The sequence below is a fragment of the Rhincodon typus genome, chromosome 15 (assembly GCF_021869965.1).
Source record: "Rhincodon typus isolate 14 chromosome 15, sRhiTyp1.1, whole genome shotgun sequence".
NCBI classification, from domain to species: Eukaryota; Metazoa; Chordata; class Chondrichthyes; order Orectolobiformes; family Rhincodontidae; genus Rhincodon; species Rhincodon typus.
This window is the reverse complement of record NC_063346.1, coordinates 37,519,248-37,530,988: the sequence shown is the minus strand read 5'-3', so window position 1 is coordinate 37,530,988 and position 11,741 is coordinate 37,519,248. Positions and strand designations below refer to the sequence as shown.

Sequence of the window (11,741 nt, the reverse complement as noted above, 5' to 3'; positions counted from 1 at the left end):
AACTCAACTCAACCTCAAGTTGTCTTTTAATTTCCAACCAGACTAAGATTTGTGAATAGGAGTTTTATTTCAGTCTGCAGTATTCTGTAAGAAATTTTTGTCTGTGTGTGTAGAGCAGAGAGACAAATATACAAACTCCATCTGGAGACCAGTTGCAAGTTTCAGGAGAAGATAACCTATTTTTCTAGTCATTGTCAGACAAACATGATTGATTATCTGAATACTACAAATCTGTAAAATGATAGCAGATACAAGTTTACCATTGTCAGGGGAAAAATGATTATATAGCCCCAAACTATTTGATATGCCAGCGGTGCATTCGAAGGTTCAAAACTCATCCGAATGTTTTCACTAGGGATATTCTTCAGATAGGTGGCATACACTTCAAGATATATCTGAGAAAAAGAATGATTGTGCAGTTCACTCAGTTGAAAGGTATATCTATGCAACCAGTACAATCAGAGGCCATTAGCTTGTAATGCCTACGCTGGCCCTTTGAAAGAAAAATTCAAGGGGATTGCCAGGTGTCCAGCAGCATTGATGTCATCAAACAGGGTAATCAGTCAATCACATTGTTAAATGAGATATAACTGTTTCTTTAACAAGGTACTAAGTTCATCATTACTGCTGCTTTCAAACGTTTGTTTATGATAATTTAGCTTCTAAATCAATCCCATGTAAATATTCCAATCGCCTATTTTGCTAGCAATGACATGTAATATTAAAAGTGAGGAAATTCAGAAGCTTTTACTTCTGGGTTTCAGTCTGGCAGCATCTACAGGGTGAGGGGAAGCGTTTGCATCAGTCCCTGGTCATACGAATACCCAGAGACAGTTGTGAAATTAAAGCAGCAAATTCTCATGCATAGCTCAATTGTCTAATTGGTACCACAATGCAAATTAACTGTGCATTGCTTGAAAGAGTGGATTCCCAGAACTGCCAAGAAAAATAAAAAAAAAAATAACGTCATGCATTAATTCAGAAAATGCATCATTATTTACACCAACACAAATTTCTTCAATTTTATTGCCCCAATTGTGGCATCTGGTTGGAGGCATGTTGAGAACAAAGGAAGGTTACAATTGTTGGAGGTCAGTCGTCTCAGCTCCAGGATACCACTGCAAGAGTTCCTCAGGGTAATGTCCTAGGCCCAACCAGCTTAACTGCTTCCTCAAAGACCTTCCCTCCATCAAGGGGTGAGAAGTGAGGATGTTTACTGGTGATTACACAGTGTTCATCTCCATTCACAATTCCTCAGGCACTGGAGAAATACAAGCCCAAATACAGTAAGATCCAGACAACATTCAGGCTTGGGTTGATAGTTGGCAAATAACACTTGAGTTACATGATTGGCTCAGTTGGCTGGACAGGCAGTGAAGGTCAGAGTGGTGCCAACAGCACAGGGTTCAAACTTCATTCTGGCTTTGGTGATTGTGGGACCTGCACCCGCTTTCCCTATGGGTAGTGGAGACCATAGCATTATGGTTCGGATCCTCCTTTGAGGAGAGGACTTGAGGACAAGAATAAGATCTAATGCTCATATTTGGAAATTATATTGCATCTATTAAATGTATAAATATATTTATTCTCAGTTATGTTTTCCTGCATTTTACAAATTACAAACATGCAGAATGACTTCTACCGACATCACAGAGGCAGTAACAATATAGAGCCTCGGACTAAAATTTCTGCAAATACGAAAATTAAACAGCTAAACTTTCAAAGAGCTTTGAGAACAAGTGGGTTTGGATCGAAGATTGATTGAAGTCGTTTCTGGATCTTGATGCCTCCCAGATGCTCTCAAATTTTCAAAGTCATTGGGGAAGGAGTCGGAATCCCATTCGTCTCCAATTAACAGCTTCTGAAGCTCCTTGAGGAGCTTGTTCATGGGTTAGGGAGAGGGAGAATGTAATTTTCAACCTGTAAATCACCAGCCTGAATGGTTTGGTGCACAGTTGTCAGGTTCAATGTGGGCAGAAGTTAAGGCCTCTTTTTACATTTGAAGAAAAATTCTGAGGTGGATTTCCAGTGTTGGGAGTTGTGTGTATTACCATTAATTTAACAGTTTTGCTGCTTCTGTGTTGCTGCTGCCCTCTGAGGTTCTACCAGCTCTGCCCTTCATGGCAGTACCACGAGCTCCCCTCTTGGCCAATTAGGCTGTCTTCTTGAACTGCTGCAAGTCAATGTGCAGTGGGTAGACCCACAATGTGGTTATGGAAGGAGTTCCAGGATAAGGAAGGAGTGGGGAAGTATTTCCATATCTGGATGGTGAGTTGCTTGGAGGGGAGCTTGCGGATGGTGGTGTTCCTGTGTATCTGCTGCCTTTGTCCTTCTGATTATTTAGGTGTCAGCAGGTTCCCGACTCTGAAATAAAAATCAAGCTCAGACGTTTCAAGTCCCAAAATGTTAACACTGAATTCACTCCATGGATTCTGCCAGACCTGCTGAGCTTTTCCAGCAATATCTGTTATTGCTTCTGACTAACAGCATCTGCAGTTCTTTTGGTTTTTATATCTGCAGCAAGAGTTCATTGCTTGAGGAATTCTGTCTCAGGGGTGATGAACTGGTGTCTGAGCTTCGAGCACTGTAACACATCAAGAAGGAAGAGTTACCTGGAAGCTGTGTTTCAGGAGATAGTCACACCCTTAGATTAACTGCCTCAAATTTGATCAATGGTCAGGGTTAGGAGGGTGGGAAAGCTGAAAGGTCTGAAGGTGAATAAGTCACCCAGACCTGATGGACTACATGCCAGGGTTCTGAATGAGATTGGTGAAGAGATAGTGGATGCATTAGTGGTGATCTTTCAGGAATCACTGGAGTCAGGGAAAGTCCCAGGTGACTGGTATATGGCTAACATAATATCCTTGTTTAAGAAGGGAGGGAGGCAGGAAACTTGAAACTGTAGGCTGGTTACCTTGACCTCAGTCGTTGGTAAGATTTTAGAGTCCAATATTAAATGTGATTGCAGAGTACCTGGAAGTGCATGGTAAAATAGGTCTGAGTCAGCACAATTTTGTCATGGGGAGACAGTGCCTGACAAATCTGTTAAAATTCTTTGAGGAGGTAACGAGCAAGTTAGACAAAGGTAAGCCAGTGGATATGATCTATTTGAATTCCAAAATGCTTTTGACAAGATGCCACACAGGAGGCTGCTAAATAAGATAAGAGCCCATGGTGTTAGGGGCAAGGCGCTGGCATGGATCGAGGATTAGCTGACTGGCAGAAAGCAGATAGAGGCGATAAAGGGGTCTTTTTCAGGATGACAGATGGTGACTAGTGGAGTTCCTCAGGGTTCAGTGTTAGGACCACAACTATTCACTTTAGAAATTAACGATCTGGACAAAGGAACTGAGGGCATTGTTGTTAAGTTTGCAGATGAGACAAAGATAGCTGGAGGGACAGGTAGTGCTGAGGAAGCAGGGAGGCTGCAGAAGGACTTGGACAGACTGGGAGAGTGGACAAAGAAGTGGCAGATGGAACACAATGTGAGAAAGTGTGAGGTCATGCACGTTGATAGGAAGCATAGATGTGCAGACTTCTTTCTAAATGGGAAAAAGGCTTCAGAAATCTGAAGGACAAAGGGACTTTGGAATCTTAGTTCAGGATTCTTTTAAGCTAACATGCAGAATCAATTGGCAGTTAGAAAAGCAAGTGCAGTGTTAGCATTCATTACAAGAGGACTGGAATACAAGAGCAGAGATCTAATGTTGAGGCTGTATAAGGCTGGAGCAGACCGCATTTGCAATATTGTGAGCAGTTTTGAGCCTCATGTCTAAGGAATGATATGCTGGCATTGAAGGGGGTCCACAGGCTTTTTACAAGAATGATCTCCGGGATGCAGGACTTGTTAAGTGAGGAGCAATTGAGGACTCTTGGTCTGTACTCAATGAAGTTCAGAATGATGAGAGGGGATTTGATTGAAATGTACAGAATCCTGAGTGGCCTGGATACAGCAAATAGGTCTGAGTCAGCACAATTTTGTCATGGGGAGACAGTGCCTGACAAATCTGTTAAAATTCTTTGAGGAGGTAACGAGCAAGTTAGACAAAGGTAAGCCAGTGGATATGATCTATTTGAATTCCAAAATGCTTTTGACAAGATGCCACACAGGAGGCTGCCACCAGTGGGAGAGACTAAGACCTGAGGGCACAGCCCCAGTGAAGGGACACAACCTTTCAGAACTGAGATGGGGAGGAATTTCTTCAGCCAGAGGGTGGGTAATCTACGGAACTCATTGCTGCGGAAGGCTGTGGGGACCAACCGATTTAGTATACTTAAGACAAAGATAGATATGTTCTTAATTAGTAAGGGGATTGCGGTTACGGTGAGAAGGCAGGAGAATGGGGTTGAGAAACATAACAGCCATGATTGAATGGCAGAGCTGACAGAATGGGCTGAACAGCCTAATTCTTTTCCTATATCTTATGATCTTTGGGATTTTACCTATGAAGGATGAATAATCCAAGAGTACATTTTTGTGGTAGTATGTATGGGAATAGGGAAAAAGTTTGCAGAGTTCTGACTTGTACAGAGTGTTAACTGTCGTCATTACCTGCCACCCACCAGGAATTTCATGTCAAGCTTGCTTACAACAATGCAAATTTTAATCAGTGTATGTGAGCATGTAAGCTCATCAGCTGTGATCTTTCTTCAATCTAATTTTATCAATAACAAATAATACCAAATCACAAGGCAGGCAACTACTTGCAGACCTCCATTTAATAAATCATTTAGTCTAGTTTATTAATTTTTTACAGTTTTGTATCTCCCAATAGCTTTTCCTGCAAAGACAAGATTATATTCAGTTGAATATTTTGGTTGATGGCCAATAAAGATCACAGAACAAGATGAAAAAGTTCTAAACACACACAGAAATATCAATCAAATAGACAATGTTTAATCTTGATTCCTGAAGCACACTGATTATATCACAGTGAAAGTTTTAGTCTGAATGCAATTAATGTAATATGTCATGAAATATTCCTTCTTCTTCATACGATAATTAAATTTCTGGTGCTCAAGGCAACCTCTACGTAAAAAAGTAATAAATCAGTTGATGGATAACAGCTGTTTAGCCAGTTTAAATTAAACATTTTTGTTGTGCGTAGAAACTATGCTTTGATTTTAGAACCTCAAATCATAATTTCATCAAATCAAAGAATTTACAGCACAAAGAGAGGTTATTTGGCTTACGATGCTTGTACTAATTCTACAGCTGGGACGTTCTACTCCAATTCCTGTTTCCCTGGCATTTGGTATTCTTCCATTTCAAATACTTACCAAGTCCCTTTTAACTTGTAATTTCCATCTCTGTAGTTGTTTCTGATCAAATGGTTCATGTTCTGCTAACCCTTTGTATGGCAACTTCCTTCTATCGTTCCTCTTTATTCACCTATTGATAATCTTCCACCACAGTTTTCTAGATGTGCAACTCTGAACCAATCTTTCAACATCACAACCACCTTGCAATCTAAAATTCAGGGTGTGGTGGAGAAACAAAGGGCAGAGTTACGGGGAGAAGACAAGAAAATGTTCTAAATGAAATGCTTATTCAGAGAGTTGCTGCAAATACAATGAACCAAATGGTCTCCTGTTGTGCTTTAAGAATTCTGTGACATTGCGATTTTGGGAAAAATTACCTTTCATAATTTGGGAGACCTTGTTTGGATCGTTTACTTTCCATTCCAATGAAAAAGACTAATTTTTTCAAGCTTTTCAGCATCATAATTTCAAACAAAGCTTAATGTACAGTTGTTACAGTCCTAATTGCTATGAATCAGAGTTACCAGGCTTGGTTTCAGGCACTCTTGGACTGTATTTTCATCAGTCAGTGCGGATGTGCTTTTAAAGTAGTACCCCTGGATGGCACGTCAGGAATTGGGAGAGCTAATAATGTACTTGCAAAATAATTAATTATTTTACAACCAAAAGATGAAGTCTAAAAGGTTATCCTCTTTTCTCACATTTTGTTTAATTGTAACAGGGATTTGAATTTTTTGTAAAGGATGTATTTACCAATTCAGTGTATATTTATCTGGTTATAAGCAGATGGCAAAGAATTATCAGACAGGGTTTCCTGAGTCAAACAATTACGAGGTGAGCTTTGCTGTACTAAACTCACCCAAACTGTCCTTCCAAGTCATTAAAGAGTTGGGCCATAGTCAATCCTGAACAATTACAAGATGTCATGCTAAGCTGGGGAGCAGGGAAAGAGTGATATTCCATTAGATAGAGTTCTAACATAATGTGGCTCATTGTCCCCTACATCACAGATGCCAGTCTTCAGCCAATTCAATTCACTCCACATGATATCAAGAAATGGTTGAAGGTACTGCATATTGCAAAGGCTATGGCCCTGATGACATTTCAACAACAGTTCTGAAGATTTAGTTACAGATTGCCATCCTACAAAGGCCTTCTTTATGTCAACTCTCTCCTCTACCGGTTAGCCAATCCTCTTTCCATTTTAATATATTCCCTCCGACACCATGGACTCTCACCATATTAGGTAGCCTAATGTGTGGTACCTTAACAAACATTTTCCAAAAATCCAAATGTATTACACCCACTGCTCCTCCTTTATCTATCCTGCTTGTTACTTCCTCGATTAATTCTAATAAATTTGGGAGACATGCTTTCCCCTCCATGGAGTCATGCTGACCTTGCTTGATGGTATTATATATTCCTGTATGCTCTGCTAGTACATCCTTTATAATGAAATCTAATATTTTCCCAATTACAGATATTAAGCTAACTAGCTGATGGTTACTTTTTTTTGTCTCCTTCCCTTTTGAAATGAATGTATTACATTGGCAGTTTTCCATTCTTTGAGCCTATTTCCAGAATCTAAGGATTCTTGGAAGATGATGACCGATGCACCCACTATATCTGTAGCTACTTCCTTTAACATCCTCGGATGCATCCCAACCGGTCAAGGGGACTAACTGGGTCTTTAGCCTTATTAATTTCTGTAACACTTGTTCTCTAATGATTGTTGTTGTATTTATTTCCTCTCCTACTTTTCCTCCTTTATTATTTAGAATCATAGAGAGATACAGCACAGAAGAGGCCCTTCACACCATCAGGTCTCTCCCACCGTAAGTATACTATTTATACTAGTCCCACTTTCCCACACTAAGTCTATATCTTTGAATGTCATGATATTTCAAGTGCTCGTATGGCTATGTTTTAAAGAATGTATGGTTTCCCACCTCAACTACCTTCCTGGGCAATGCATTCCACAGCCCCACCACCCTTTGGGTCAAATCCCCCTAGACTTCCTGCCTTTCACCTTAAAATTATGCCCCTTGGTAGTGACTTTGCAACTAAGGGGAACAGCTGCTTTCTATCCGCCCTGTCCATGCCCCTCATAATTTTACACTCCTCTATCAATTTACCCCATAACCTTCTTTGCTCCAAAGAAAACAAATACAATCTTATCCAGCCTCTCTTCACAAGCCAGGGAGATGGCATCTGCCATGGATCTATTACAGCAGTAGGTGAATTGTAATGGATCAAAGCAGTCTAGGAGGCTGAAGTGATGTGTGTCATTACTAACCTCTTGAAGAACTTCATAATGATGGATGTCACAGCGACTAGGCACGTTGCCTTCAGGGATTGTGGACAAGCATCCCAAGATTCTTCTGTTCATCTGAGCTTCCTAGTGTCTTGCTATTCATTAAGTATTGCCCTATCTTGTTCTTTCCTCAAAAGTGCATCACTTCTCATTTCTCAGGGTTAAATTTCATTTGCCACTGATCCATCCATTTGACCAATCTGCTTATATTCTTCTGTAGCCTTTCACCTTCCTCCTCACTGTCAACCACCCACCCAATCTTTGTGCCATCTGCAAACTTACTTATTATCTCCCCATGCATTCTCATCTACATCATTATGAATATCACAAACTATAAGGGATACAGCACTGGTCCCTGTGATATTCCACTGCACACCAGGCTCCAGTCACATAAAGAGCTTTTTTCCACCACACTCTGTCTTCTGTCATTAAGCAAAGTTTGGATCCAAATTACCAAGTTGTCCTGGACTCCATGAGTTTTTACCTTCTTTATCAGTTTCCCATGTGGGAGCTTGTCAAATGCCTTTCTAAAACCATACAAACTGCATCAAGTGCTCTACTCTCATTCAAACACTTTTAAATTTTCCTCCCACTGTGTCTATTGTAAAGGGCTATTTGTTGCTGGCAGTGTTTGACCTGGTGCACAGTTGGGCTTTAAGTATGGCACTTAAGTATGGCAGAAATCCCAGGAGGTCCCAACAATGATGAATACTTCTGTCCCAGTGAATAAAAGATATCGCAAGTACAGCAGCTATGAGGTGTGCTGCATGTTTAATGAAGTGAGCTGCAGAGAATTGTGTGAGAAATGTCACTGGGACTCAAGGAGAGAAACCCTCTAAAAAGCTCCCCAAAATTGACACTAAGCCATTTTCCAGTAAAATCCAGCCTCTACAGTAAACAAATTAGTTGTTCCATACAAACTCCGTGCATTTAAAATTGCAACTGTCGTTTTGTTGGGTTCAAATTGTTCACTTTCCAAAATAAATCCAACTGAATCAGAAGTGACATATCAGTTTAAATATATCTACTCAGTCAATTTCCTTGGGGCACTTAGGGATATGTCAGTTTCAATCAGATGATAGCTCAGCTGATCTACTTCATTCATTGAATAAAGATGTGTCAGTGGTGGAAAAAAAGCTTTGCTATCAATTCATCCTCAGTGTGAGAAAGAAGTGACAGGTTTTTTTTGTGGCGCTTTAGGATGCTGATGATGTCACTTGACATTTTGCCAAAAATCAGTTCTGCGACTGCACATGAGAAAATGTTTCTCCTGCTGTAAGTCGCAGTTGGCTCATCAGAACAGAGCAATACCATATGAAGGATCCCTTGTTTTTTTTTGGCTGTTGTGCACCTGCACCACCATCTATTATTTGGTCTACATAGATCAGTCAATGAGTTGGCTTTGGAATGTTTCTGCTCAAACTTAATTGCTGAGATAATGCTGGTACAACTCAGCTGTACAAAATCCGATACATTTTCCCAGGAAAAAAGATAGTGGTAGAACTTGGAAATAAAAGAACTGAACCGAACTTGTCATGTATACCAAAATCTGGAACTCCTGTTTGTACCAGTTAGTTGCACTTCTTGCTGGTTTTGAAAAAGAGCATAAGACTCAAAATGATATCTCTGTTTCTCTCTCACACAGATCTGCTGAGGTTTTACAGGGTGTTCTGGTTTTGTTTGAAATTTTCAGTACCTGCAGCATTTTGCTTCTATTTTACTGGCTTTTGTTAGTTTTTTTTTTCCCTTCTGGAACACATTTTAGAAAGCTGATCTCTTTGTTTCAGCTACAATAGTAAAAGAGAAGTTGACAGGCACTTCTTGGAATATAATGTTTAGTACTTCTCTTAACTGCATGATTCAGCATTCTGGGAAGGAGATTGACTTTAGAACTATGATTAGTTTAAACCAACACAAACAAAACAGGTTCACTAAAATTATTCTTCATATTTGATCTTTGTGAGAGCTTGCTCTGAACAAATTGGCTTCCCTTTTCATGATTATTCTTCAAAATTAATTCATTGGATACAAACCACTGTGGAAGATTTGACAATGTAACTGCACTATGCAGATGCAAATTCTTTCCTTAATTTGGCATGGAATGATTAACAGATGCTTCACAGCTCATTGTTTCAGCCAAGTATTATATAGGTCATTTACTAAAGTAAATATTTCAGTCTCTTTCTAACTTCAGAGACTTGACAACATTATCTCGGCTGACACATAAGTTGTTTTGAGTGAGTGCTGCCCTTACAGAGGTGCCGTCTCTCTGATGAGCTATTACACTGAGGCTCTGTTTCCTCTCTCAGATGAAGGAAAAATATCTCATGGCATTACTTGTACAAGGAAGGTTCTCTCAGTGTCCTTGCTAATAGATAGCCTTCTACTAATAGTACACAGAAAAGGTTATCTGGTCATTCATCTAATTGCTGTTTGCAAGGCTTTGCTGTGTGAATGTATATGGCTTACCAACAAAACATATGTGGACACATTTGCTGACATATTATCACACTTGCATTGCCATAAGTTTCAAAAAATATAGTACATTTTTGACTGAATATCATGTTCACATTCCATCTTCTGTGTAACTGTAAGTGAATGAAAATAATGGAATTGTGCACTTGCATCAGCCATGTTTATATTCAGACTACTGTACTTAAATGATGCTCTACACTTGAGTATTTAGATCTGGCTCTAAAGTGTATAATTTTGGATCACTGGTGTTTTTGAGGACTTACCATTTCTTGTTTTCTCTTTATGGACTGATATTTCTCCTCCCAGGGTTCTTTTATCTTAATTTGTTCAGTCAGGTTGTTGATTAACAAAAAAAAAATCTGAAATGCAAGAGCTTTGGATATCTTGATTCAAACAATTTTTTTATCAGCAGTTAAAATCTCTACATATGGAGTGTGCCACTGTATTTTAAAGTGAATATGCTGTAAAACCTCAGCAGGTCCGTGCAACAACATCTGTGGAGAGAGAAACAGAGATATCATTTTGAGTCTAATGCTCTTTATCAGAAGTAGCAAAAAGTGGAACTAACTGATCCGAACTGAAGTTCCATATTGAAGTAGACACAGGTTTGGATTAGTCCCATTATTTCCAAGTTCTACTTTTTTCTTTCTAGGAAGTATATATCAGATTTTGTACAGCTAGGTTGTACCAGCATTATCTCAGCAATTAAGTTTGAGCAGAAACATTCCAAAGCCAACTCATTGACTGATTTGTGCTGATCAACATAGCTGGTGATGCAGGTGCATAACCGTATTTTTATGGAGAAAAATAGTATCATTATTTCTGCGGGGTATGTATGAGTTTAATTGCAGCATATTGGAGGTTTGCAGGTTCAATGGATTGATTCTAGAGAGGAGGAGTTTGTTTTATGAGGAGAGATTGAGAAGTTTAGGCCTGCTCTATCTGGAGTTTAGAAGATTAAGAGGAGACCTAATTGAGGTATAAAGATGCTAAACAGGATTCACAAAGTAGATGTATAGAGGATCTTTCCTCATGAAGAAAGCAATCAAGAAGGCAAAGAAAGAAAATGAGATAGCATTGGCAGATAAGGTTAAGGATAATCCAAAGAGATTCTACAAATACATTAAGAGCAAGTGGGTAATGAGGGAGAGGGTAAGGCCCTTTAAAGATCAAGGAAGTCACTTTTGTGTTGAACCGCAGGAGATGGTAAAAATATTAAATGAGTATTTTGCATCAAATTTTACTGTGGAGAAAGAAATGGAGACTTGAGAACACAGAGAAATAAATTTTGATGTTTTAAAAACAGTTCACATTACAGAAGAGGAAGTTCAGGAGGTCTTAGAGAATATAAAGGTGGGTAAGTCTCCAGAACCTGAACTAACGTATCCCAGAATGTTGTGGGAAGTAAGGGAGGAAATTGCAAGACCCCTTGCAAAAATATTTGAATCATCTATAACTATGGGTGAGGTGCCTGATGAGTGGAGGGTGGTTAATGTTGTACCTTTGTTCGAGAGAAGTTGTAAGGAGAAACTAGGGAAATATAGACCTGTGAGTCTGACTTCAGTTGTGGATAAATTATTGGAGGTGATTAAAAAGATAAGATTAATGGACAATTAGAGAAGCAAAAATTGATTAGGGATAGTCAGCATGGTTTTGTGCAAGGAAAATCATGTCTCACAAACTTGATTGA

The 11,741-nt window shown here is 39.4% G+C and overlaps 1 long non-coding RNA gene across 1 annotated transcript; it reads right to left on the bottom strand.

Annotated features, from left to right (window-relative positions):
- Positions 1-2,503: 2,503 nt before the first annotated feature.
- Positions 2,504-10,424, bottom strand: LOC125485017. Its single transcript, XR_007263795.1, has 3 exons — positions 10,315-10,424; positions 5,281-5,470; positions 2,504-2,584 (listed from the first exon to the last, which is right to left on the bottom strand). It is a non-coding gene; the product is annotated as an uncharacterized LOC125485017 (long non-coding RNA).
- Positions 10,425-11,741: the final 1,317 nt, after the last annotated feature.